Here is a 27,706-nt window from a genome sequence, read left to right as displayed (position 1 = left end):
GAGTGGGTAGGGCATCTGATAATATGATTGTGATGGGGCGGACCTGGTTCTGAGGGTCCCTACTGAAGGCCTCGCAGCCCTGCCACACCCGCCCCAGAAAAGGGCAGTGGAGAGGGTCCTCCAAGTTGCCTAGAGTGGCTGTATGGGACACAGCGAATCAGAAAGGGGTTGCAGAGAGCAGCCAATCAGGACCCAGCAGGCAAGTATAAGAAATGTTGCAGGGCCAGAGAGAGATCAGTTCCTTGCTAGAGCTGGAGGAGAGTGGATGGTGTGTTTGGCTAGGCTGAGGGAGCTACAGGACCTAGGACAGAGCAGTGCTGGCAGAGGCTGGCGGGAACATGAAGGAGCTTCGGGCTGACTGATGGGACTCAACCAGGACAAGGCCCTGAGGTAAGGGTGAAGAATGTTCTGGGGCCACAGGCAAGTGGCCCAGGGAACTGTAGCACTGACACAGTTTATTTAAAAGCAGCGGATGGCTGCTTTCTATAGGGTCCCTGGGCTGCGACCCAGAGTAGAGGGCGGGGCTTGGTCAGCCCCACCAGCCACTGGGAAAGTGGCCTGGACTTTGATATGCCCCAGAAGAGGAACTGAACTCTTTTAGTGTCCCAGATGAAGAGCTGGGGCCAGAAAGGCCCAGAGGGGGCAAATATATTGCCTCAAGGGAGGGAGTCGTGGGGCACCACTCCATACCAGAGGGGGCGACAATTTGAGAGAGGGGCTGAAAGGCAGTTTGAACCAGGGTACTACAATAGGCCCTGTTGGACTGATTGAGGAGTGATCCCAGAGATAGGGCTGCAGATAAAGGGACCTGAGATGGGCCCCCTCTTGGGCTTATATCCTGGATGGGGTTCGATTTATCTCACACACAGACTGTGTGTGACTTGGCCGGAGGGCTGGATCGCTGAAGACTCATCACAAAGCAGAGAGAAAGTGCAAGCACACACACTCTGCCAGGAGGGCGCTCGCAAAAGGTGAGTGCACCCCATTACAATGATGCTGTATAATGTCAGTTAGCTTAATCTTATTTTTCTCTGTTCAGTGTTGAATTCACCAAGCAATTTCTCATTCTAAGTGGTAAATGTGAAACTTGCTGATCAGTACCGCAAAATGAGTGGTTAATGTTTAAGTCATTTCCAAACAGCACACAAATGTATCTGACTCAGCTCGTCTAAAACCAAAGGAAGTGTTAGGAAACAAGTGAATGCCAAAAGTTGCTAAGTAACAAAAGAGGATTCATGCTCATATAATAAAGCACAAAGAATTGGTTTCTTCAGAACCTTCAAGATCAAATGTGCTACTAAATGAAAATGTATGCATAAATGGAAGAGCAGAGGGACACAGAGTCTGATGATCCCAGAAACAAGACATTTGCAGTGCCCCAGTCAGTATCAAAATATAGCTGCAAAGACTATTTAAGTCCCAGATCCAGACCTTCCAGCAGCTCATCATCATCTTCATCCCAGGGTAACAATAATATGGGACCATTTAAAACAAAACAAAAAAAAAACCCAGTTGCATATAGCAACTTGCCATAAACAATTACAGTGCTGTTTGATGCAGACCATGGTGATCTTTGTTCTATTCCTCAAAGCCCTCTCATTTGCAGGCTGCTACCGTCTCAACACAGCAGGCAGCTAATGGCTACACAGTCAATCAGTCCATAGAGGGGTGCAGGTGGCAAGCATGCACTGACAAAGCTGTTCTGTATGAGCAGGCTTCTGCCGCAGCAAAAAACAAAAACAAACCTGGGGTTCATTCAAAGCATACTGCGACAACAAAGTCACTCTGCATTTCAAATTCCCATTTAAGAGCTAATGTTGATGAAGTATAATTAAGTGTATGAGACAGAACTGCAGGAAGAGACAATTGGATTTTTAATCTTAACACGCTTTTGATCAGAAAAGCCAGAAAACGACAAATATGTCTGTAAATACCTATCCAGGTGAGAAGGCATGCTGGGTTTATAGGATAGAGAGAGAGAGAGAGATATGCTGAAGAAGAAACAACTGCACTGATACCTGTGAGTATCTCTTCTCTGAAGATGACCTACACAATGACACTGGAGATATCCCTGGAGCCCCTTGATAAAATTCAACCATCAAACTGGGTTGATATCCCTGCCTCTGAATCAACCACCCCCTTTCTCCACCTATCACTAAAGTATCCCTGCCACAGATTACTTATAACCCAGGACTCTGAAAAATACCCTGAAGAGCAAATGTTTTTCCACTGGAATGGACCAGATTGTACCACACCCCAGGTATTTTAAAAAATATTTTCCAGGGGCAGAAAAAAACCCGCAGGCCCCTACCAGGTCTTCAGCCCCACATCAGACTACACCATTTGAACACTGCCATGCTATCAATATATTCAGTATATTTTCCAGGGAGAAAGTTATCATCTTCTTTCTTGCTACTTCCCTATCTGGGGTTGATGACTTTTATAGCCAAGCTGTTAGGCAAACTGATCTCTCTCTTGGTATGTCTACACAGCAAAGAAAAACCCACGGCTAGCCCATGCCAGCCAGCTCAGGCTGCTGGGCTGTTTCATTGCTGGGTAGACTTACAGGCTCAGGTTGGAGCCCAAGCTCTGGGACCCTCCCACCCCACAGGGTCCTAGAGCCCAGGTTCCAGCCCAAGCCCATAAGTCTACACAGCAATGAAACAGCCCTTCAGCATGAGCCCACTGGCACAAGCCAGGCACGGGTTTTCCTGTGCAGACATGTCCTTTGAGGTCCACTGATACCTGGTCCATGTACTGCATCTTTGATCTCTCCCTCAGTTGTCCTTCCATCTAAAGTCACTGCAAGAGCCACCCTACCAATAAAATTCTTCAGTCTCTGCTAAATATGCCCATATCAACATAGCCTAGACCTCCCTCAACTGGCCTTCAACTGGAGCAACCTGCACTAGGCCCTTTACAGCCTTGCTTTATTTCCTATTGTGACATGTCCAACCATTTGACCCTCTCATTATCTTCACTTCTGTGATGGAGAGCATACTGGTTTCCCTTCCTGTGGCTGGTCCATACATTAATAGGGACTGAATTTCCAGGAACTGAATGTGTGTGTGTGTGTGTGTGTGTGTGTGTGTTGGGGGGGGGTGACTGGGCTGAGCCACACCACAGGATGGCACTGCAGTACCCACTGTTGTGAGGACTGCTATTGGTCAATCCCAGCACTTCTTAAAGATACTGGCATCGGCTGGTGGGACACTGCCCACACAGACTAGCACCAGGAAGAAGATCTCTTCAAGTCATACGATCTTAGTAGAGCTGATCCAAAATTTTTGAATCTTCAGAATTGCTGAAGCTTGCTGTTGGTTTTGTTTTTGTTTTTAAACTAGCATTAATTTTTAGCTTCCTCCAGAGGGTCATCACAGATGGGAAGGCAGTCCCATACTGTGGTTCATTATTACAGTAACTTAGTGTCTTGCAGTGGTCCCCAGAAGACTGGCAGGCGCCAGGCGCCAGACACCCCAATGCCGAAAAGCGGCAGCGGGAAGAAGTGTTGCCACCGAAATGCCACCGCCTCTCGGCGGTATTTCGGCGGCGGCGTGTCCTGCGGGCGCACAAAAATGCCCCGGCAGGCACCATGGCACCGTGTTGGGGACCCCTGGTCTTGCCCATAGAATGAGATGTTAACAAACCACTAGCTATTTGGTTCATTACAGAATTATGAAAGTTCACATGGCAATAAGTAATTCAGCCATTAACTAATCCACCAGGCAAACCCTCAGCATTATACTTGGGAGTTTAGCCTCAACACCACGAATGGAATGTGGGAGGAAGTTCGTGTATTAAGTATGCAGTACAATTGGTGCAGTCTAGTGCTTAAGAGCACAAAACAGGATTTTAAAATCCATAGGGGAAAGTAGTTTCATATTTAAAATAAATGTTTTAATGCAAGTGTCAAGGTTCCTCCCCCACTCTGAACTCTAGGGTACAGATGTGGGGACCTGCATGAAAAACCTCCTAAGCTTATCTTTACCAGCTTAGGTCAAAACTTCCCCAAGGTACAAAATATTCCACCCTTTTGTCCTTGGATTGGCCGCTACCACCACCAAACAAATACTGGTTACTGGGGAAGAGCTGTTTGGACACGTCTTTCCCCCCAAAATACTTCCCAAAAACCTTGCACCCTACTTCCTGGACAAGGTTTGGTAAAAAGCCTCACCAATTTGCCTAGGTGACTACAGACCCAGACCCTTGGATCTTAAGAACAATGAACAATCCTCCCAACACTTGCACCCTCCCTTTCCTGGGAAATGTTGGATAAAAAGCCTCACCAATTTGCATAGGTGACCACAGACCCAAACCCCTGGATCTGAGAACAATGAAAAAGCATTCAGTTTTCTTACAAGAAGACTTTTAATAAAAATAGAATTAGAAATAAGAAATCCCCCCTGTAAAATCAGGATGGTAAATACCTTACAGGGTAATTAGATTCAAAACATAGAGAATCCCTCTAGGCAAAAACCTTAAGTTACAAAAAAGATACACAGACAGAAATAGTTATTCTATTCAGCACAATTCTTTTCTCAGCCATTTAAAGAAATCATAATCTAACACATACCTAGCTAGATTACTTACTAAAAGTTCTAAGGCTTCATTCCTGGTCTATCCCTGGCAAAGACAAAATGTAGACAGACACACAAACCCTTTGTTTCTCTCCCTCCTACCAGCTTTTGAAAGTATCTTGTCTCCTCATTGGTCATTTTGGTCAGGTGCCAGCGAGGTTACCTTTAGCTTCTTAACCCTTTACAGGTGAGAGGAGATTTCCTCTGGCCAGGAGGGATTTTAAAGGGGTTTACCCTTCCCTTTCTATTTATGACAGCAAGTATGCATGGACCCTGAAAAGTGAAGTCTACCTACAGTCAAGCATAGGCAGCTGCAGTGAAAGCTTTCCAGCACTAACTCATACACTTTCCGCAACCATGTCCCAGAGGGACCCACCTCTAAAAAGGTGAGATGAGTAATCTCCATGCCTGTTCACTTCTTACCCACCAAGACTCTCTACAAGTGGCCAGTTGCAAAGGGAAAACCTATTCACTGAAGAACAGAATGCTGTCAGTTTGTTTCCCAGAAGCAAACAGAGAGCACCAGCTTTCAGCTGCTACCAAACCCAATTGGATAGAGCCAGACAAAAGGCTTTGCATTGCAATACCATCCACTCCCATGCATTCCAGTAGCTTAGAAATTGAACCAATTTAAACTCCATTTTGTTTAAAAGCTGACACTTTGCATAAAGTCCCAGCATGCTTCTATGACACTTACAATCTCCTGAAGACAAGAGATTATAATGGCATATTTAGCAGTCTCCTAGTAAAAGAGATGATAAAGTGTTGGAAGACCCGAGTTCCACTCCCTGCTCTATGACTCCTTGGGCAAGTTACCTAACTACTATGTCTCAGTTTCTCCACCTATAAAATGTGGGTAAAATTTATGTACCTTACAGGGCGCATTACAATGATTCATTAAACGTCTCTAAAATTCTCTAACACTGTCTAAAGAAATATTCTACAAGTGGAGAATGGCATTACTGCTATACAGTGAAACCTCTCATCAGTTTAAAAAAAACCGGTCAAATTTTATCAAATTAAAAAAACAGGGTAAAAAAAAATCAAGGATTCTGTGTTCTCAGAAATAAAATGCATTATTCACAACACACACATGCGTCCCCCAACCAAGCCTAAGAAGACCAAAAATCTCATTATAAACTAATTAAATGAAATGCTGTGTAATACTGCTACAAGGAGGCCACTGTAAAGGCTTAAATGGTCCTATTTCCATGCCCATTTGTTATTCAACGCCACAGAGGAATAAAAGGAGTAGGGATGGGGGGAGGAAGAGACAGGCTAAATTGCTTTATTAGAATCATTCTGTTCTACTTAATGATCATGTATCAATGAAATGATTATTTGATGAAACGTGCAGCTGTATAACTACAAGGCCTTCTGTATACTCAAAGCAGTTGGCTACAATCAGCCTCTTATCTCTTCTAGCCTTTAACTTCATTGTTGAGCAGGGTACAGAAGGTTAGCTTGACAACTGTCTTTCAGGAAGTGACTTTAAGACTCCACTTAAGTGATTCCTTTTTATCTTCAAGGGGGAGGTCCAAAAGGGAAGGGAGACCATGAAAAGGGGACATAATATTTTGCGATTTCAAAGTTATCAAGAGATGCTTCCATCTCATAGCATAGATTAAAGAAGCAGCTGACTATAGGCTCCATTATTAAATACATTAAATACCAAGGCTGTGACAAGCTGATAAGCAGTAGGACATTCTCGACTTATCACTCAACCCTTATTTAAACTCAAGCTGTTGAAATAGTAGACAGTTTCCTTTATGGGTTACAAGCCATAGGCCCTGATCCTGAAAGCTGTTCGGGGGGGACACTTGTGCCCACATGCAGTCCCACAAAAGTAAAGGATGGATTGATGGATCAGTGCCACAGAGACTTGCCCTGTTGGGATTTCTTGGGCTATATGGAGCCTAGCATGGCTGCAACTGTTTGCATGCACTAAACCAAACGAACACTGTTACAATATTATAAACTTGTTTAAAACCATGCTATAAACTACCTTTTGGGGGAGGAAGGAGCTTTTGTTTATAGATTTATTTAAGTTAGCACAGGTCTCCGCCCCCCTCCCCCGAAAAGAACTGTTGGCAAAACAGTTGAGTGTTGGGCAACTCCTAGCTGAACTGCACTTGGCAAACATTTCTAAACATTGTTTGCTCAAGGTGATAAAAACTAAGCAATTTTCTTAGGTACTTAAAACAATTTTTAAAGTTTTCATTCACTTTTTTAAAAATTAGACATCTTTGAAACAAATGTGAATTTGCAATTGTTACAAGGTCTAAACTCCCTCAACTATTTTCATTTAAATCAGAAAAAAAAACCACAATTATGACAAGCCAAAGTCATGCACTGCATAGCCATACAATTGTCAACACAGACTAGACGAAGTGTAATATTCAGTACGACAGCCTATTTGAAAAAGTACTGGGTAATATATATTTAAATGGGCTTAGATATAAACATGACTGAAAATTTGCCCAGGCTATGGGATTCTGTTCCCAGCTTAGCTGAGAAAGAAGTATGCTAAATAGCTATTTTCTCTGTAACTAAGGATGCCAAAGTCTTTGCAGACACAAATCAGAGGAAAACTGCCTCAGAGATGCAGATTCTTGTTGAAGGAGCTATTTGTGTCAATGGTACTAAGGCTTTGTTTACAATAGAAAGGATCTAGCTATACCAGAGGTGGGCAAACTATGGCCCACAGGCCACATCCAGCCTGCGGGACCCTCCTGCTCGGCCCTTGAGCTCCCCACCGGGGAGGCTAGCCCCGGTCTCTCCCCCACTGTCCCCTCTCCCCCCGCAGCCACGCTGCCATACGGGCAGCGCTCTGGGCGGCGGGGCTGCGCGCTCCTGCAGGGCAGTGCAGCAGGCTCCGGCCGGGCAGCATGGCTGCAAGACATGCTGCTCTGAGCGGCATGGTAAGGGGGCCGAGGGGTTGGATAAGGGGCGGAGGGTCCCGGGGGCAGTCAGGGGACAGGGAACGGTTGGATGGGGCGGTGGTTCTGCATGGGGGTCAGTCAAGGGACGTGGAACAGAGGGGGTTGGATAGGCGTGGGGTCCCAGGGGGCCTGTCAGGGGGCAGGGGTGTGGATAGCGGTCGGGGGACTGGAAGCAGAGGGGTTGGATGGGGGTGGGGTCCCCGGGAGGAGGCGGTCAGGGGACAAGGAGCAGGGGGGTTGGATGGGTCAGGGGTTCTGAGGGGGGCAGTCACGGGGCAGGAAGCGGGAGGGTGCGGATAGGGGGTGGGAGCCAGGCTGTTTGGGGAGGCACAGCCTTCCCTACCTGGCCCTCCGTAGAGTTTTGCAACCCCAATGTGGCCCTCAGGCCAAAAAGTTTGTCCACCCCAGCTATACATATATACTTATACCAGCAGCCCCCCCTAGTGGCGATGCAGCTTATACTAGCTAAAGGGGTTCTTTTGACAGTATAGCTTATATCAGTTCCCCGAATAAAATAAACTATACTGACAAATGCTTGCACCATATGGCTTTTGCCAATATAGTTATGTCAGTCAGGGGTGTAATATTTCATACTCCTTACCAACGTATCTGTGCTGGCAAAACTTTTAAGATGTGGACCAGACCTGATAATTAATTAATGTGAATGATGGATCTCAGTAAAATATAGAGGCACAGACTATTCCTGAAGAGCAACAAAACTCTGCCCTCTGAGGATCTCCAAACAAGGTTTGGGAATTTAAAAACAAAACCCACAAAAACAAAATAAAACCCCTCAATCTGAGAAAACGCGTGAACGGTTTCAGTCTAAATTTGTTAAAATCTGTATTCAAAATGTTCAATTTGGAATAGAACGTTTGATTAGGTCTTTGACATCCATACACAGTGGGTGCACTTAGTGCAATACTTGGTTGAGTTTAGGAAATGGGAAGAGCATGCAAATACACAAGTGTTCACTCGACTATGCCAGATAACTGGGCACCAGAACGCTCTGTGACATCCTATATGTATTAAGGGTTAGATGAAACTGATGACATATGCAGGACATCACTGCTACTGGAATTCTATTTGATATTCACATGGAAGGGTGAGTTGGATCCAAACACAGCTAAGTCTAACAGGTGCAAAAAGCAGGACAAAGAATTTGTCACTAAAGGCAGCAGCTACAACTGAGAGAACACACAGTGAGCAGTTCTGCAGAGTATAGCAGTGCTGTTTTTAAACTGCCACTTTCTGAGCAGAACAACTGTAGAGCAGTTTCCTTGGCAGGGTACAAGTGAGGATGGTGGGGTAACAGAAGGAGGAAATTCACTAAATGCTATATTAAAGTTAAGACATTTTCCATAAAATTTCACAGGTCTTCATTCAACATACAGGAATACAGTACGAATGTTTAAATTAAAAATGGCAACACCAAACAACAATAATTAAATGCACAATTAAGCAGAACAGCACCACATGGTCTTCTGCACAACACAGCCCAATAAAGCATGTAGAGGAATGCTATACTCCATTTCCAGGTATTCCATGATGTGCTTCATTTCCCACTTGTGAATGTCTTTCACTTTGCATTAGTGTTAACATTCTTTCACTGTGTTTAGTGTGGTATAACTGTCAGAACAAGCTTTTATTGCACACCTAAATGCACACTCTCCAAAGGCAGCTGCTGAGCATTCTGTGAAGCCAATTTTAAAAATCTGATCTCAACTGTATTTCGAAATACCTGTGAACTCTATCTCCCAGGAATAATTCATTGTTGAAATTAGTTTTAACATGGATTGGTACAAAGAATGGAGCTTTAAAATTAACTGTCTTTTCCCACCACTTCTCTAGACAGCAATTTCTTAGGCAAAATTTGGAGAATTTATTAACTCCTTTAACCAAACGACAACCAACACAAGTATTAAGTTTAAATTGGATAACTGTGCCACTAAAATGGTTACCTAGATTCCATGAAACCTGCTAAGCTATTTTATCCAGTGCTATGTTCAAAGACCAATGCTGTGCTGGTCTGGCACTAATATTTTGCATTAGTGCAACTACTTTCATCTCTAGCTTTCCTACATTTGTTACATAGTTATGCTTTTCCACAAATGGAGGGAGACTAGCACCACACAGCCTAACACCAGCTGGCTGTTTAAACCCAGTAGGCACAAGAATTTAGTACACAACATTGACATCAATGGAAAAAAGCAACACTCCACCTGTTATGAAAAACATAATGAGGACAATAATCTGAACACACGAAAGTCAAGTGTCTTCGCTCTTCTGGCCACATAAATGCACTAAACGATACAAACTCTGAAATAAACTAAATCTAATTATAAAATTTGTCAATTTTGAATTTAAAAACAGTACTGTAGCTACTTTTCCCCCTCTGCATACACGCACAGTAAAGGACTACGCTTTTTACATTAAGCAGCTTGCATACCCATTAACAGATTAATTTAGAGGAGGGAAATCTGATGAGGCCAGCTCTTGTTCTCCAAATAAATTCTTTGCAGGCTTGAGTTAACAGCTCAGCTGGCAAATGTACTGTTTACCCCAAAATTCTTTACAACAATCGAAATTGGCATGCTGAATTTAAAGCACCTCTGTTCAAAGCATGGAGCATAAAAGTGGGAATAGCTTCCTGAGATTTTCTTACTTTGCAAGTAAAACCTGCAAATCTTACAAAAAACATCCTTCATTTAAAAAAGCTGTGCGTTGTTGTAGTACATGGCAATTCTGGAGCAAACCAAGATGTTTAAGGTGTTCATTTACATGCAAATACCAAGTGTAAGGGGACTGTTGCCCCCTTACTAACATTCAGTGCGGGTGTTTTAGTTGCAGCTCCCAGTACTAAAAGAGGGAAGGGTCAAAGGGAAAGCAGGACCCTAAGACTGCCAGTCCCCAGGAACAATGGGGAGAGGCCAATGCTCCAGGTCAGCCTGAATGACAGGACGGGCAGGCTAATCAGGGAGTCAGGAGGCCAGGGAGGTCCCGTCCTCCCTGTGAGCTGGAATTGCCTGAGTCAGACAGAGTGGGGCCGAGCAAAGGAGAAAACACGGGACCAAGCTGAGCTGGGGATCAGAGCTGTGCCAGAGCCAGAGGGACCAGAAAAGCAGCCCAGAGAGAGAGCAGACCCTGTGCTGGGAGCAGAGCTGCAGCCCCAAAGCCAGAGGCACAGCCCAGAGAGAGCAGACTTGCCCCGGGAGGAGAGCTGCAGCAACCAGAGCCAGAGGGTCCAGAAAAGCAGCCCAGGAAGCAGGTCAGTGCTGGCAGCAGAGTCACAGAAGCAGCCTGCAGAGCAGACCTGTCCTGAGAGCAGAGCTGTAGCAACCAGAGGCAGAGGGGCCAGAGAAGCAGCCAGGGACCTGGAGGCAGAGCAGCAGCCTTGCTGATGCAGAGCGGAGCTGGGACTGGGGCACTCCGGAGCCAGGTGTGGTGAGCAGCTGGGGAGAGCGAGGGGGACCCTGGGCAGCAGGCCCAGCACAGGAAGACGCCTCAGCCAGGAGGCTCTGCAGGCCAGACTCGGAGGGGGATTGGTAACCCCGACAGGGCGGGGGCAATGCTGGGAAGAAGGGGCCTGCCACCTAGAGCCTGAGAGCCTGTGGCCACCACCAGAGCGAGTGTCCAACCCACAGCATCCCTGCAGCAGCCAGAGCCTTACAAGGAACAGATTGTGAACTGCCCTGACGTTCCAGAGACACTGTTTGTGATGTTCCCTGCCACAGAGCGGGGTGATGTTTCCTTTAACCTTTCCCATTTTCCCTTATTCTTTTTAAAATTAATTGTTGATTAAATAACTTGCATTTGCTTTAACTTGTATGTAATGGTCAGTGGGTCAGAGAAGTGCCCAGTGCAGAGAGAGTACCCCGGAGTGGGGACACCCTAGCCCCTGTCCTAGGTGACCACAGCAGGGTTGGGGGTTGAGCCCCCCAGGAATCCTGGGCCCTGCCTCGTTGGGGTTACGAGGACTCTGCCAGACAGGAGGGTGGAAGGGGAGTCCTCAAGGGCAGGGAGGCCTCTGGGTAAAGGAAGTGGGAGCGAGGACTCAGATTCTTTCGCTGTCCCACTTCACCGGGGTAGTGCAGAAGCCAGGAAAGTTCCCCACAATAGTGGGACTATTCCCCCGCTTACACAAGCATAGCATATGCTCATGTCTCACTGCTGCAGAGCCATCAGTGAAGGCAAGAAAAAGGGAAGTAAAATGCATGGACAAGGCAGGAAGTACCAGTGCAGGATTTAGCACCGTCCACAAAATACAGCAACATGTCTTTTTGATTTCTTCTTTAAGGAGATCCCCACAACTATGATGGAAACTTAGGAGCTCAGATTGTTAGACTGCACACAAATAACATTGCTGTATAGTTGCTGCTATGATATACACAAATTAAGCAAAAAACAAGTTTCAGATTTTGGACAAAGCTTAAAGACACTTTGTGCATTCCCTCACTGAAACGAACTGTAAAAAGCTCCAAGAAACCCACCCTTAAAGGTGACAGTTTTTTCCCTACCCACGGACACCAAGACAGAAGCTAAAAGAAGGAAGGAAAGCGCGCAAGAGGGGGGAAAAGAAAGATTAATAGAGACTTAGCATGCCCTGCGATTCAAGACTTGAAAAGGAAGACAAGTTCCTCTGCACACCTATAAAGGACAGTGCCATCACCCCGTCTACTTTACAACTTTTAACAGTTTGTAATCAGTCAAGGTTCTTTGGCTCTACACAAGGGTTCTGTCCACACACAATACTGCTGCTGCTCCCGCCTTAGTAACTATGGCAGCTAGCAACGTTCCCTTCCCTGCCAGCATATGCAGCTGGCACGTGGCTGTCTTCTTGTAACTCATTTGGCCCGCTTCATCTCCCCCCTCCCCTCACAAAGAGTACTTGCGTAACCAGTTTGGCTGGTTGCCCTTCCTCCCAGCATTTTGTGCAGTGGAACGAGGGTGACCAGACAGCAAGCGTGAAAAATCGGGACAGGAGGTGGGGGGTAATAGGAGCCTATATAAGAAAAAGACCCAAAAATCGGGACATTTGGTCACCCTAAGTGGAACATCCCAGAGTGCACTGCCCACTGCTGCTGTGTGCATGACTTCTAGATGCTCAGTTCCCACCTAAGGCATTAGCTGCCCAAATTTATCGAGAATGACCTGAAAGACGACGTGGTAAAGCAGCCTGGTAGGTGTGGACAAAAACACAGTGGATGCTTGTCTGTATTGGGAAAAATGTTTTTATGTCAACACAACTCAACCGTGTGTGTTAAACAGGTCAAATGCCAGTGTCACAACCTAGTTACAGAGATTCTCTGGTGTACTTGAGAGGACCTATCAGCAAAAGAGGCTAAGCTCTGGGATAACACCAACATATCTGGACACAGATATTTTCTCTGTACTTCCTAAAGCACATCAAAATGCATTATGCCCTCTTTTTCAAGGTTAAGTTGACTTATGCCTAATGATACTGAGATCGGCATCTGGTCATCTGACTTTTTGGTACTGAGGTAAGTTCATGCAAATCTCACATCTTCTCAACCCTCATTGCCACTCCTTTGTTCAACTTTGTTCAGCCTTTGCTTAGGAAGGCAGGGCTAGTTTCTAAAATTGTCAGCTAAACATGACAGGAAATGTCAGAGCAGGCAAAAGGGCTGTTGACCTAGGCTCTACGTGCTCTGGTGCACATAATGCCAGCATCTAAATTGCAGGTTTCCAGGAAACTACTTGGAAAGATTCACCTGCTATTTAGAATTTATTAACTATTCCCAGAGGAAGCAGTTTGATTTAGTGCCATGTTCCCACATTAGTAGTGATACTCTTGTATTATAGATTTCCCTCCCCCCATCCCCCATTCTCTTTCTCTCTGTCGACCATGAAGCAGGACTCTGTTCATTTCACCCAGCTGTTCCTCCGAAGACAGTCAACATGAGAACCAGGCTACTCTCAGACAAAGAGCATGACCCAATTACAGACCATTTTATAAGTCTAACATTTGTTATGCTCTAATGGGGTAGTAGGGAATAGTAACTCCTCCTGCAATGTCTTTTAGAGTGCATTTATAATTTCCTGACTTTGTGGGAGACATGCCCTCTAATGCAGTGGTCTCCAAACTTTTTGGCTCACGCACTCCCAGGGTGAAGACCAGAAGACCTGCCGCAGACGCGCCGCCAGAGGGGAACACCAGCTGTGGACGTGCAGAGCTGCCACCGAAGGAAAAAAAAGTCGGGGTGCTGTCCGGCGGCGCTCCTGCTGCTGTGCACCGCCTGGGATCATCTCATGCACCCCAATTTGGAGACCACTGCTCTAATGGATGGACCACAGAGAGGTTAAGAGATCGTCTACTGTGATCTCAAGTGGTGAAGACCTGCATTTTGGAAGCTAAAGGACCTGAGTTCTAGTCTCAGATCCCCAGATCAAAGTATGATTCATTTAAAACTGTTTGTATGCAGCGCATGAGTGAGTTACAAATCATGACCAAGGGTGGGACAGAGGAGCCCCAGATGGAAGGTGTGGTCTTGAAGATCAGAAAAAACAGTCCACAGGACAAGAATGCAACATCTCTGAAAGGGTGCGAGACGGAGGGAGACCAACCATAGCTACTGCGTATGCTATTAATTTCTCTCTACACTGTACAATTGCTCATAATGCTTTAAGGCAGGGGTAATTATTTTTTGTCAAGGTTCAAATTTCTTGGTCAAGGTACAGACTCCAGAGAAAATAATAATGATAATAATTAGTAAAAAAGATTTTGCAGTCTGTTCAAAAGCATCTGGTGATCCATATTTGGCCTGCAGTCCGCTTATTGACTACCCTTGCTTTAAGGGAACCATGTGTCCCAATTAACACTATGCCCAAAATATCACATTATGGACATCAATAAATGTCTTATATTTGATGGTAAACATCAATGAAAAACAATATAAGATCAAATGAAACTTCTGACAAAAAAATCAAAGCTATACTAAGATCAGTGATCAAAGTTATTTTAGATCACATAAATTCAACCATAGGGAGCATGTTTGTTTTGTTTCCTTCTGTGTGGTCTGTCTCTCACACAGTTTACCTACTACATCTGAGGTTTTGGTTGATTTTTTAAATAGGAAATTATGAATATGAATTGCAAAATATTAGCTTCTTTATACCTTAATTTCTCCAACTGTAAAATGGGAATAATGGAACTTAACCATCTTTATGAAATGCTTTGCTTTCTAAGAATGAATATTGCCACAAGTACTAAAATGAATACAGCATGTTTAACATTCAAAAGCTCTTTCCCTTGCTTCAGCAAAATTTGTATGAGTTATCCATTAACTACAGGGCTGTTCTGCTGTAACTGCAGAGTTGTTTCAATGATTTTCATCAAGTTTTGATACTTGTGAGCCTTAAATAGCATCCAGTTATTAAACTAATATAAGTATTTTGTAATATTTAATACCGGAAATGAGATATTGCATTATATGAAGGAATGGGAGGGTCAGAAAGTGTGGTGATCCTTAGAAACGTATGCTATATGCAAAATATTCAAGTTGGTTATGCTCTGGTATGTATTACATCTTATCAGTCTTAAGAAACATCCAGTGGAATAGAAGTTTCACTGCTTTACTTCCTTCCACCCCACAAACCTCTTCTCCACAATCAGTTTCCATTTGAAGCATCAATACCCAACAGCCAATCTCACCATCTGCAGCTTGCAAGGCCATTTACTTATGGAAAAATAGATATGCACTACTTGCAAAAGAGCAAAATAATAGACAACAGAACTGTGATCAAATCTGTGCTTCCCTCCTGTAAATAAACTTTGGATCACTAGCTACTACATTAAAGTACTGGAGCTAGGTCCCAGCTCTTCTGATTAATTCTCTTGCATACTATATGTGTACATATCCGAATACATAGAGAGAAGGCTCAAAATCTCTCACTGCATATGCATTTTCAGCTTTGTACATAGTATTAAAGAGAGGAGCAGGCTGATATCAAGTGAATATCATGCAGAAAAAGCCTTTAAAACATCAAAAACCTTAGAAAGCCTACACATTGTGAGACCTCTTCCCACTATACAGAACTAAAGCCACACCTTCCTAAGCTCCTGATGAACACTTCAACAGCCCAAATTTCTGGTTGTGACGTAGGCTCACAGTAACTGCAATGCAGCACTTGTGTGGTCTTTGATTATCTCGGATTTCGTCTTTTGAAGCAGCAACATTGCCACTCAATCCGAGAAACTCAAGGGCAAATCCTTAACAAAATAATTGGTGCATTCAATCTGTCCAGCTGCAATCCATTCTAGAAACAACTGCCTGCAACAGCATTAGCCTAGATTTCATAACAGTATATTTAAGTAGGTAAAATAAATTATATAAAGAACTACTTCTTGATAGAAGAATAAGGACAAGTAATTAGATCTTGGCCTAAGCAGCCACTCTATAGTTATGAAAAACCTTTCCAAGGCACTCCTTTAGTCTCATTAATCTGCCATTTCCAAAAGGATCAGAAACCTGTGAAAAACTGCTTACAGGAAAAATTGTAATAAAATGAGAGCAATGTTGGTCATTCAAAGAGAACAGGGATGCATGTGGGATAAATTCCATGTAATCCACTATTTTATTATCCAGTAACTATGGCAGAATCCTACATGGACAGAAATGGAAGCACAGAAAATTCTTAGGAGACTGATAAATTTCAGCACGCTAATGAACAACAGAACCAGACTCAAGGAACAGTGATCTACGTATTACTCTACTAGATTTGTTTCAAGCAGGCAAGCTAGGGGCACAGACACCCCATGAAATTAAAGAGCATGCCAAGTTCCAAACAGGAGCTGGGAGATAGGAGATTTCTCCCCTTTACAGTGTTGGGGTGGGTGGGTCCACATTAAGCGCTTAAAGAGGTACCAGATTTGCAGCCATAAAATAAGTACTGAGCAAGAAGCAGCAGTCCCAGCTTCTCTTCCAATATGCCTCCTCTCTAAGCTTATCTATAACAATAGTAATGACAGTAATTTAATGCACTGGGAAGCCCCCTCCAGGACATTCTGTTCACCACAAGGAATGAACGAGAAGAATCTGATTTGAATGTAAAGCGCATGCACGAGGAGGTATGATGTGGCTCCCTTTGAAGTTTCTCTGCCTTTTGCAAAAGGAAGAGTAAAACAAATCAGTTTGCAAAAGCAGCAGAGAGGTCCCATTAAGAGAAATGGCCTCCTCTTTAGACTAAAGATGTCAAAGAGCTCACATTTTTTGAAATGATATGGGGTAGGATGAAAACATCAAAAAGGGATTAGACCTATCAGGCCATCGAGTTCATCTCGCTGACAACATAGGGCTGTTCCCTTCACTACGTGTTTTAAGTGTCCCAAACACAGTGCTTCGCACCAGTTGTAGACTAATCTACAGCCTAACACATATCATCAGGAAGTTTTCATGATATTCATCCTAAACTTTTCCTCTCTTCACGTAATGCAGTCATCCCCTTTACCAATAAGTAATTCCTCTCCCTCCTTAATGTTTACACCCTTCAAAGAGGCTTTTCTATAGTTGGATCCATGGCTACTATCATTGTTCTACCAACAAACACAATAGGAGAAAACGTAGAGGGAATTGGCAAAGTTTCCTTCTGAGGGTGAGGGGGAAGTGTGAGCCATGGGCAAATCAAAACGTGCCATCATCCACCAAGTCAGCCCCAAGCAGCTGATTGCTGGTCCGCATGCATCCTGTGTTAGAGTGTACAGCATAGCTGTCTGCAAGCTACAGACAACATTTTGTTCTAGTTTCATGAGATCATTGTCCAATAACAGAGGTCACAGCAGCAAAGGAAGAAACCCATTGTTTACATGCCAGATGGCTTTGATTTCACATCATAGAAAAAATTAAGGAAGCAGCCAAGCTTGAAACACACCCCAGTGTTTTCCTAGCCAGCTCGGGGCAGCCAAGATTACTTCAAAAGAAAAAAAAGTCATGCCCAGTCATTGACCCAGACTTTAAAATAGCCTAATTTGTGTTCTGTGCGGAACTTTTCCTGCCACAGAACACCTCTGTATGGAAAACGTCACAGTAACTTCCCTCAGAAGTCTTATTTTAATTGGGGCCACAAACCAATGCCAACATTAAAAAATAATGACCTAATAACTGGATTTCTCAGCTGAAGATTTTGATGCTTTGCCATGATGTGCTACAGGAGTGAATTTTCTGTCCTTTTATCTTTGCATTTTCCGCCCGTGAGAGCTCTACTCCAGACTAATAGCCAAGTATGACTCCACTAGTTTTGATGGCATGATCGTTACTGTATTAGCAAACTCTCATGAATCATACCACTTATCCCAAATAAAAGAAGCAATAAACAAATGCAGCAACTTAATAGGAAAGTACCGCTCAGAATGATATTGGGTAGCCTGGATGGATGATCCACAGAGGAGAGTTCACAATTCCTCTCTACAGAAGATATGCAAGATAAGGTTTGACTCCTTGAGTTCTTCCTCCTCCAAATCCCTTAGGCAATCGATTAGAGGAGTATAGCAATGTAAGTTATATTCCAAATTGACATCTCTCTCTCTCTCACACACGCACACCCCTCTCTATCAAAAACCATCATTAAAAAGCTGTCAAGAAGCTTCTGGTGGAAACAGAAAAACCCTGTCACCCTCAGATATTTTTAACCTAATGAGCAAGAAAGCTCTGCTAAATCCATTAGCCTGGACCAGATCAGCTGCGGGGGCTGGGAATCTGGCTCTGCTTTCACTTCTGGATTTCACTGAGATGCACAGGAATAAAGTCAGAGCCGTAACTAAGCATTTTAGCGCCCAGGGTGAGCAAGCATATTTGTGCTCACTAGAGGTGATGCATGGCAGAGCATGAGGGGTCACATTCCGCCTTCCCAGATTTCTGCCTTCCATTTAGCACAAAGGTTTTCAAACTGTGGGGTGTGCCACATGAGGGAGACATGCCTTACAGTTTGAAAACCGTCACCTCCTGCCAGAAGCCAGGGTAGCTTGTCAGAAACTGCTACTGATGGATTTTTCTACCAGTAGCAGTTACTGACACCTCTGGATGCTCTCTTTTGCTGCCCTGTCATGATTTGCTACCTCTCGCCTTTCCCATCCTCTGGTCCAGGAGTACCAATTTGAGACAGGGTGTCAACCATCCATCACAATTTGATATCCCTAGACTAGAGAATGACAACTAAGTGGTAGCAAATTGTGATGGGTGGCTGACACATAACCATGGTGCACCTGCACTCTGAATCAGTACAAACACTCCTAGTGAGTACACTCATCCCGACACAAGGAGCCAAGCAGGCACATGCACAAGTGATATACTCACTGCGGTGACTGTATGCTGATGTAACTTGAGTGAACATAAGTTTGTAGTGTAGATATGGCCTTATGTATATGAATTGTTTGGGAGAGGTAACAGCAAAAGTATGAGGCTAAGCCAAGACACACTGAGGGCTTACTTTTGTGGATCTAAGCCTCCTGCACCCTAAAGTCTCAGGAACAAAGACACATAAAAATAACCCAGTATCATTTATTTTGTTTTAAAAATTTCATGACTTAGGCTGCAAGTTTGTCACGGAAGTCACGGATTCTGTGACTTTCCAGGACCTCTGTGACTTCTGCAGTGGCTGGTGCGGCTTGCCCGGGGGCCACTTGAGCAGCTCAGGCAGCCCCGGGCCAGCCACACTGGCTGCTGCTGGGGCAGTCTCAGGCCACCGTGTCTCCCTCCCCCAGCAACAGCAGGAGTTTGGGTGCAGGGCTCAGGGCTGGGTGCACAGGAGGGGGTGAGGACTCTGGGCAGTGCTTACCTTGGGGGAGCTCCCCAGAAATGGTGACATTCCTAGGCGGAGGTGTGGCAACGGGCTCGCTGCGCTGCCTCTACCTGCAGGCTCCACCCCCGCAGTTCCCATTGGCCATGGTTCCCAGTCAATGGGAGCTGTGGAGCCAGCGATTGGGGCAGAGGCAGCACACAGAGCTGCTTGGCCGTGCCTCCCAGTCCACCTAGGAGCTGAGGGATGTTGCCACTTTTGAGGAGGTGCTGAGCTGGGCAGGAGGCCTGCCAGCCCTGCTGAACAGCTCATAGCACATGTGGCACCCCTGGCCGCCCATCCCCCCGATTTAGTCATGGGCATATAGTACAAGTCATGGACAGGTCACAGGCTGTGAATTTTTGTTTACTGCCCGTGACCTGTCCATGACTTTTACTAAAAATACCCATGACTAAAACAGTCTCTTATTCATGACTTCAGGGTGTATAACTCATGATATTTTAATTCTTGTGATTGTCAAACAATCTTGGGGTTGTAGATGTGTGTTCATTACGTTGTGAAGGCCAAAACTATAACTGAGTTACAAAAAGAATTAGATAAGGTCAGGGATGAAACCCCATGCTCTGGATGTCCATATTCCTAGCCTCTGCCTGCCTGAAGCTGGGAGTGGATGAGAGGATCACTTGATGAATTCATTCCCTCTGAAGCACCTGGCACTGTCCACTGTTGGAAGACAAGATACTGGGCTTTACAGACCATTACTGACTCTGTATGGCTGTTCTTATGCTCAGTAAAAATTACAACACATGTTTGCCTTTGAGAGGATTTAATATGAGATAGTATACGGCCCTTTGTGACTACTGGGGAAGCAAGTTCTACACACAAGCAGTGACATGCAAAAAAGCACGAAGGGCTGGACTGAGAGGCAAAACAAGAGTTGAGAAAGGCATTCCCCACTGGTGGATCAAATGAAAATGAAGTTTTGACACCAAGCTAGGAAATCAGTCAGACTGGAAGTCACATGATCCCAACAAAATAAACTTGTGCTATAGTAAAAACATAGCAAGTGCTATGCTAGAAACACAGATGTCATTGCTAAAACTACTAGCAACCATTTACTTATAAACATTTTCAATGATTATTTGCTATTATATAAATTAAAGGGCACAATGACATCCATCTGCTTAGCATTGACAAAGGCAAATGATGAAGTGCTAACAGTAATAAAAACATTTAAAAAAACTAAACAATTAGAAGGAGCAAAACTCTATTTAAAATGGATTACCAGAAAGGGGGTGCAATTCAGGGAATTACAGCAGCAGATGAGACAAACCTGTGAACTGCTATGAGACTTTAGGCAGACATAAACTGGTAAAGGATTCTTTTAGGTACTCAAAATGTGTGACACAGTTTTGGGGGGTGTATGTCACTGAATCAAGTCTCCTATACCACCTCAGTACATTATAAGAGACAGAACAGCTGCCTTGTGTGGGCACTGGGATGCCAGTGCGTTTAAGAACAGAGCCCTTAGAAGCGGGTGCTGAGCCGTACTGTTCTGAGGGAGGGGAAATAAAAAAGCCTGCCACGCCCCCCCCCCATTTTTGTAAACACTGCAGGTGGCTCAACCCATCACGGTAACTGGTACCCCCTCTGCACTTCCCTGTGCCAGGGTTTTGCCCTCTGCCACTGTGGTAGCCCCTCACCCCTGGCTCCTAACCCTTCCCATCCTTGATTTTGCCCTCGGCCGCTCTCCTGCCCCTGCCTCCAGCTGTTTGACACCCCCACACAATCAGTTTCCACCCCTGCTCAGACACAGCCCATCCCCCGCCTCCGATTGGCTCCCTTTAACCTCTCTGAACACCAGCAGATTTTAATCCCCAGCAAAGGCAGCAGCTTCAAAAGATGTTACTGAGCGTGCTCAGTCTATTAGAGTACATTTATAGCAGGAGCCAAGCAGCGCACTCAGCGCCGTGCCTGCCTGCTACCCTGGTCCTAGCACCACAGGGAGAGCCTACGCCAGCTGGGGTCACTGGGCCCGTGATCCTGCAGGGATGGGGGCGCCAAGCACCCTGGGCTCCAGCAGATGCCACACCCTAGTTATGGCCCTGAATAAAGTAGTCCAAGGATTGGAGAGCTGTGCTTTATGTGGACTTAAAGTGAACCCCCACAGAAGAATGTCTCTAAAGTGGTTATGGGCTGGGGAAATGTGTGTTAAGTCCCTGGATCAGGGGACGTCAGTTTCACAAACTCAGACAGACACTGTCCTTTGTATAAACAATATCACTGGCTCCACAGCATGAGAAGGAAGAATTGATCAGCTGGAATCCCTCCTCTTTAAAGTGCTACTTCTCTGAAGCACCTCTCCTAACTTACTGCAGGATGCCTTCAGACACAAACTGGAAAAACAAGGAGACCATCCCAATTACCATGACTATGACCTTCCAGTGTTTAACTACTGATCTATTCTTTGTGGCCAAGAAAAAAACAGCAGGTGATTAGCTTCAATATGAGTCACTGTGTCCCTGTAGTGCAATAATTCAATTAGACACTTAACCTTCAATCTGGTTCAGGATCTGTCTACTGCAGCAACACTCCCCCTGACTGTGGTTTCATTCAACCTCACAAGTTAAGTAGGGCCAGGCCCGGTCAAAACTCAGGTACTACAGGGAATAGTGCAGATGGTTTAGTCAGTGGCACTCAATCAGTGCCCTGGGATGGCATTTGGAGTCCCTGTGGGCAGTGAGGTAAGTTTTATAGTACTGGAGCTATCTCCCCACCTTACACCTGCCCCTTCCCTCCAATGCCTGTCCCCCATGCTCTGCTCAAGTCGCCTTTTAGCATAATGGCTAGTGAAAATATTCTTTGGGGAGACAGGTACAACTGTTGGGCTGGGCCCTGCTCTTTGGTGCATGCAAGGGTGGCTGTCTCTAGCCCAGCCTGGTGTGAAAGAGAGGACTGATGGACTGGAGAGCATGCCCGCCCCAAACTCACCCCAAAGTAGCAGCTTCTGTCTGACAGGAATGGGCCCAGCTGCCTGCTCTGGCCTTTTGGCTCTTACCACTCGCAGAGTTGCTGTGGCAGGCTCCTCTGAATAAGGGTAGGGGGAGGGAAAGACGACAGTCATCTGACCACCCCAAGATGAGAGGGGTGGTGCTTAACACTTCAAAGCGAATACAAGATGCAGATGCTAAAGGGCCCTGCAGGGTGTTCATGGGTGAGCCTCAGGGGACTGGGGCACTTGGGAAAGGGAGAGGACAGCTGGTGCAGCCAGGAGTTGGGGGCAGTTACGCTGATCTGTCCAGCAGATGGACTTGCAGCAGAAGAGCCCTTGGGGAAGGAAGTGGCGGTGGAATAGTGGGGGAGGCAGGGGTGAAGAGGGAGGAAGGGGGAAGGAAGTGTTTTGGGGATTAGTGGGTGGGTGAGTTCAAGGGGTTTAAGAGGTGGGTTTATTGGGGAAGGGGGCTGGAGTATGGTGAGCAGTAGCGGGGGAGGGTTTGGGGGTGGAGATGTGGGGCAGGTTTGGCAGGATGATGTTTCATAGGAGTGTTTTGGGGGGGTTGGGTGATGGGGTAGCTTTACTCGAAGAGATGGGGGTTGGTGTGGCTGGGTGAGGAGCTGAGGTAGTGGGGAGTTTGGGGGAGGAGGAGTGGGAAGGAGTTGGGGGGTGGGGTATCAGGAGTTTAAGCATGGGCTGAGGGGAGGTGGGTGGGAGCAGGGTTATTTGGAAGTCTATGGCGGTGGCGGGGGTTGGGAGAACATTGTGTGGAGGTGCCAATGGCCACAGCTGGCTGTGGAGGTGCCTGGCTCCCTCTGCAGCCTCTTCCCCCCTCCTTCCCTCTCTGTCTACCACCTCCCTCACTGGCACCAGTCCCAGCTCCACTCAAAAGCACGGGGGAGGCAGCAATGGACTTGTGGCTGCAGCTGGGATGGGGCTGGCTTGCTGGGCGCTGGCCACACCCAGGGTGGAGTCTGCCCAAAGCACCATGTCCCTGGGGCCTTGCGCACTCACCTCACTGCCTGCTGCCAGGCTCCGGGAGCTCTCCCGGCTCATTCTGATGCCTGGCAACCTATTTATTGGAAACTTGAGAACTGCCAGGTGACAGAGACCCGCTCAAGGTTTGAGAGACAGCTCTCCATCTGATCCCCAAGTGGTGCAATTCTTGTGTTTCACCCTGAACTGAACATTAAAACTATTTAAACTTCATATAGCTACACAGTTGGACTGTAACTTATCAGCTCCTGGAAGAGTTCACGATGTTGTGACTGTTCAATTTTATACCTATACAATTTGGGTTTTGTACAGACTAATTTTGCACTTTTACAAATAAAGGGAAAAATAACAACCAGGCAGCTCAGGGACAAGCTGGCCCTAGCGTTGCCAGAGCTTTGCCTGCTAAGATGGGATGTATACACAGGCAGCAGGGGTGCTCAGATCTGGGGTTGCTAGGCTCCCTTTAGCCCTAGCCACCTGCACCCCTTGGACCTCTCTCACTGCAGTGTCTCCGGGAGCAACTGAGCAACACACATTTCAGAGAGGAGCACAAGCCTCGGAGGGAGTCAGTGGGAGAGGGAAATTCTGAAGTGCCAGAGCTTTGCTCTAGCCTAGATTTCAGGTGCCGGAGCAGTGCACTGGGCCACTTTGGCAGCACCACTCTCTTGATGTTGCAAGTGCAGGTGGTGGGTTTTTCAATTACATAAATCTGAGATGCTGACCTCCTCAGGTCACTGGTCTCATGGTGCTTTCTGCAAGGCCGGGGGCATTAACCTTGGTATCCTGGCAAACTCCAACTTGGGCAGTATATTCTCCCAGCCTAAACTGCTAACCTTCTGCAGTTTCAGTTTGCTACATTATTCTTCATTTCCTGGCCTGAGCTGCTGCCCCCACCCCCAGAAATGGCTGTAATTCAGTGATGAATGAATCTATATATCCCTTTGCTCTCCTCCACTGAATCTATTTTCCAGTTGGCTTGAGACTGAACCAGGAAGCCGCTTGGGACTTGTTCCCCAGTATGGCAAGTAAGTGAAACCTTCAGCACAGTATGCAATGCACGACCTCATTTGTGTTAAAACACTCTGAAATTTCAGAAGCTGAAAGGGGAGGGAAGGTTCTGTGATGACGTGTTTATCTAAGGTAGAGGAGGGTCCTTGCAGTTAAGGCAATGGACCTAGACTCAGGAGACCTGGATTCTATTACAGGTTCTGTCACAGGCTTTCTACATCACTCTGAAAAATCGCTTCATCTCTGTGCTTCAGTTTCTTAACTGTAAAATGAGGATACTAATACCACCTCTGCCCCATGCTTTGTCTATTTAGGGTGTAAATTTACAACCTATTTAGGCTGTAAATTCTTTGGGGCATCTTACTATGCATTTATTCCGCACAAGGAGACTCAATACTGTAATGCAAACTAAATAACTGCAAAGGTGTTCGTTCCATTTAAATATGCAACTCTGGAGCTCTGATTCCCCCTCCACTCTGACAATTTAGTTACTGAAGACTTTGAATTGCTGGCAAATGTCTGAAATTTCTAGCCAACAGATCTGATGGTTGGCAGATCAACACTGAATCCCAAAGCTCTGCTTTTCCAATCACAAAACCACTGCAGTAGAACAGTGGAGACCACCACATCTTCCGGAAATCCCAGGCTTTAATCTAAATCAATAGGAATCACCATTGGCCAGTGCCAAAGTCATGAAAGCATGCCCTAAGTGCTTATATCATGCTCGAAACCCCTCAGCATTATGTAGCAAACTTATTATCCATGTCAAACTGAAACAGGAAATGAGTTTGATTTTTACTAATCCACTGGAAAAGTGTAAATTCAAGTTGAACGTAAGAGCCAAGTGCACACTAACCTGATGAGCTACTGGGTATGCAACTGTAACCCACGCTGGAGAGTAGCTCCCTCTAGTGGCTGGATCACACAGTAGCAAACTCATAAGCCTGAGTTTGCAGAGCTGGGTATTTTAGCACAGGCAGCCTAGAGGCTCATGGTTTCAGATCCAGCAGAGGTCTCAGGTTCGAGCTTTGCTGCCACTGACCCATCATCCAGAGGCTACGTGTTCTTCAAAACCAGAGTCAAAAATGAGAATCTGCAGGGAGTTTTATGAGGATAGGCATGGAAAGCTTTTTCATCTATGACTGCTAGTTCTATCATACTTTTTCATTAAGTATCTCTTTACTCTGTCAGTTGTAAATAGCAGCATTATTGTGACTTATAATGGTATAAAGCAGTGGTTCTCAACCAGGGGTATGTGTACCCCTGGAGGGTACACAGAGGTCTTCTGGGAGGAATGGGGGGGGGCGGCGGGTTTACATCAACTCATCTAGAGATTTGCCTAGTTTTACAACAGGCTACATAAAAAGCTCCAGCGAAGTCAGTACAAACTAAAATTTCACACAGACAATGACTCGTTTATACTGCTCTATATACACTGATATGTCAGTACAATATTTATATGCCAAATTATTTATTTTATAATTATATGGTAAAAATGAGAAAGTCAGCAATTTTTCAGTAATAGTGTGCTCTGACACTTTTTTATTTTTATGTCTGATTCTGTAAGCAAGTAGTTTTTAAGTGAGGTGTAACCTGGGGGTCTGCAAGAGAAATCAGACTCCTGAAAGGGGAACAGTAGTCTGGAAAGGTTGAGTTTCACGGATATAAAGCAATTTTATGGTGATATAACTGTTTCCACACTGGGGAGGCCTGGTGGAGGGCGGGGGGGGGGGTCACACCACAATTATACTGATATAGTTGAAAGGATACAACCTTTCCAGAGTAGACAAGCCCTCAGAATTTGGTAACAGAGGTTTTCCAAAGTTCAAAGGGTAAACACAGCCGTGACAGCTGCAAGAGAAAGGCTTGTGTGATGGATATCAAAATGCCTGCACCAGTGAGAAGTAATGAAGTTGGAGGACTCTCCCGCTCCTTAAAAAAAATAAAAATAAAAATTCATGTATACACAAAGTGGAAAACCAAGGGGAGGGGGGGGAATCAATCCATTCCACAAAGCAAGCAGACAGCTGGTCCAAAAAAAAAAAAAAAAAGATGAACAGTAATCCCATCCCATCACTCATGTGACTAGAAAGCAGGGGGGAAAGGGTGCTCTTATCTCTATTATATTTGAGAGTCTGAAATAGCTCACCTTTCTTTTAAGGAAAAGCTTTAAATAGAATCTCTTTTCTACTGGGGTAGTCTTACTCTTGAGTATATCCAGCAATACACATTCACTCTCCAAGTTCTAATAATAATAATAATCTCTATCAGTCCTTTTATGTTTATAAAAATCACTTACGATTTTCTAACCTCTCACTGTTCCTACAAATAAATCGTAGCAACTCCAATCACAAGCAGATCTACAGGCCCGGGTACTTCAAGGTGACCGCATAAAAGGTCGGGGAAAACTTTCTTCCTTGTAGGATTCCAATTCCCCCAAACACTTTAGCAAAGTTTGAGACAACAATTAGAGCTGCTTCACATCCTAAAGAATCTGAGTGGAGTCTTGTGCCACAATGAGGCACCCCACAGCCAACATAGATGGAGGTTTGGAAAAGATTCCAAAGAAAATATGTACTAAGCAGCTGGTTTAGCAGAGGGAGGAAGAGACTGAACTGCTTTGCAGAGGGAAAGTTCACAATCTTCAACCACAACCCACTTCACAGAAGCATGGGAGAAGGTAACATCCCTTGCACCAGAATCTGGACTACCTTTGAATTTAGGGGACAACATTCTCAGTGACTAGTCTTCAGCTGTGGCAGTCAATTCTCTCAATGATCTATCAAAGGCAAAAGTGCTAACCTGGAAGGCATAGTATATGGCCCATGTTTTTTCCACAGAGTTTTGCAAAGCAGAGGGTGGTCAAGTTTATTCTAAGGAGTTGAGCCTGACTGACATTTAGTCAATTAGTTCTGTATTGACTAACACGAAACCTGGTAGCGAATACATTTTATCAAATCAGAAACAACCCCCCCTCCCCAAACCCACAATGACTCTTGTTTTAACTCAACTCAGAGGGACTGGCAAAACCAGCTGCTTAACAGACAGTCTTCTAATAAACGTTTAATTCTGCCAAGAGAACTTTAGAGCTACTTTACTACTGACTGGACGCATCATGCTTATATAGCATTCCCTCATAGCTGCCCAATCTCCTTGCTGCATTTGGAAATTAGACCAGAGAGTTGATTTCCCAACCAATAATTAACACAGGAGGTGGCAGAAGAGCAGTGAATAGGGCACATCAGCATACTGACAAGACCAGAATAACCTAATAAAATAACCAAATTCTTCCTCTCTGGCTGGGACATCTGGCCTCTGCCAGCTTACTCAGGTTCACAGGGCTATAAAAATAGCAGTGTAGATGTTCGGGCTCTGGGCTGGAGCCCAAACATCTACACTGTAATTTTGTATCCCCACAGCCTGAGCCCAAGTCAGCT

General features: G+C 45.3%; 1 protein-coding gene and 1 long non-coding RNA gene across 13 annotated transcripts in view; one reads left to right on the top strand and one right to left on the bottom strand.

Annotated features, from left to right (window-relative positions):
• Nucleotides 1-27,706, bottom strand: part of MTSS1 (MTSS I-BAR domain containing 1) — a 180,110-nt gene that overhangs the window by 55,557 nt on the left and 96,847 nt on the right. The gene's annotated exons all lie outside the window — the stretch shown is intronic.
• On the top strand, nt 254-15,171 carry LOC141981274 (uncharacterized). Its single transcript, XR_012637712.1, has 3 exons — nt 254-390; nt 870-971; nt 13,647-15,171. It is a non-coding gene; the product is annotated as an uncharacterized LOC141981274 (long non-coding RNA).

This window comes from Natator depressus, chromosome 2 (assembly GCF_965152275.1).
Source record: "Natator depressus isolate rNatDep1 chromosome 2, rNatDep2.hap1, whole genome shotgun sequence".
Taxonomy (NCBI): domain Eukaryota; kingdom Metazoa; phylum Chordata; order Testudines; family Cheloniidae; genus Natator; species Natator depressus.
This window is presented reverse-complemented; position numbering and strand designations above follow the sequence as displayed.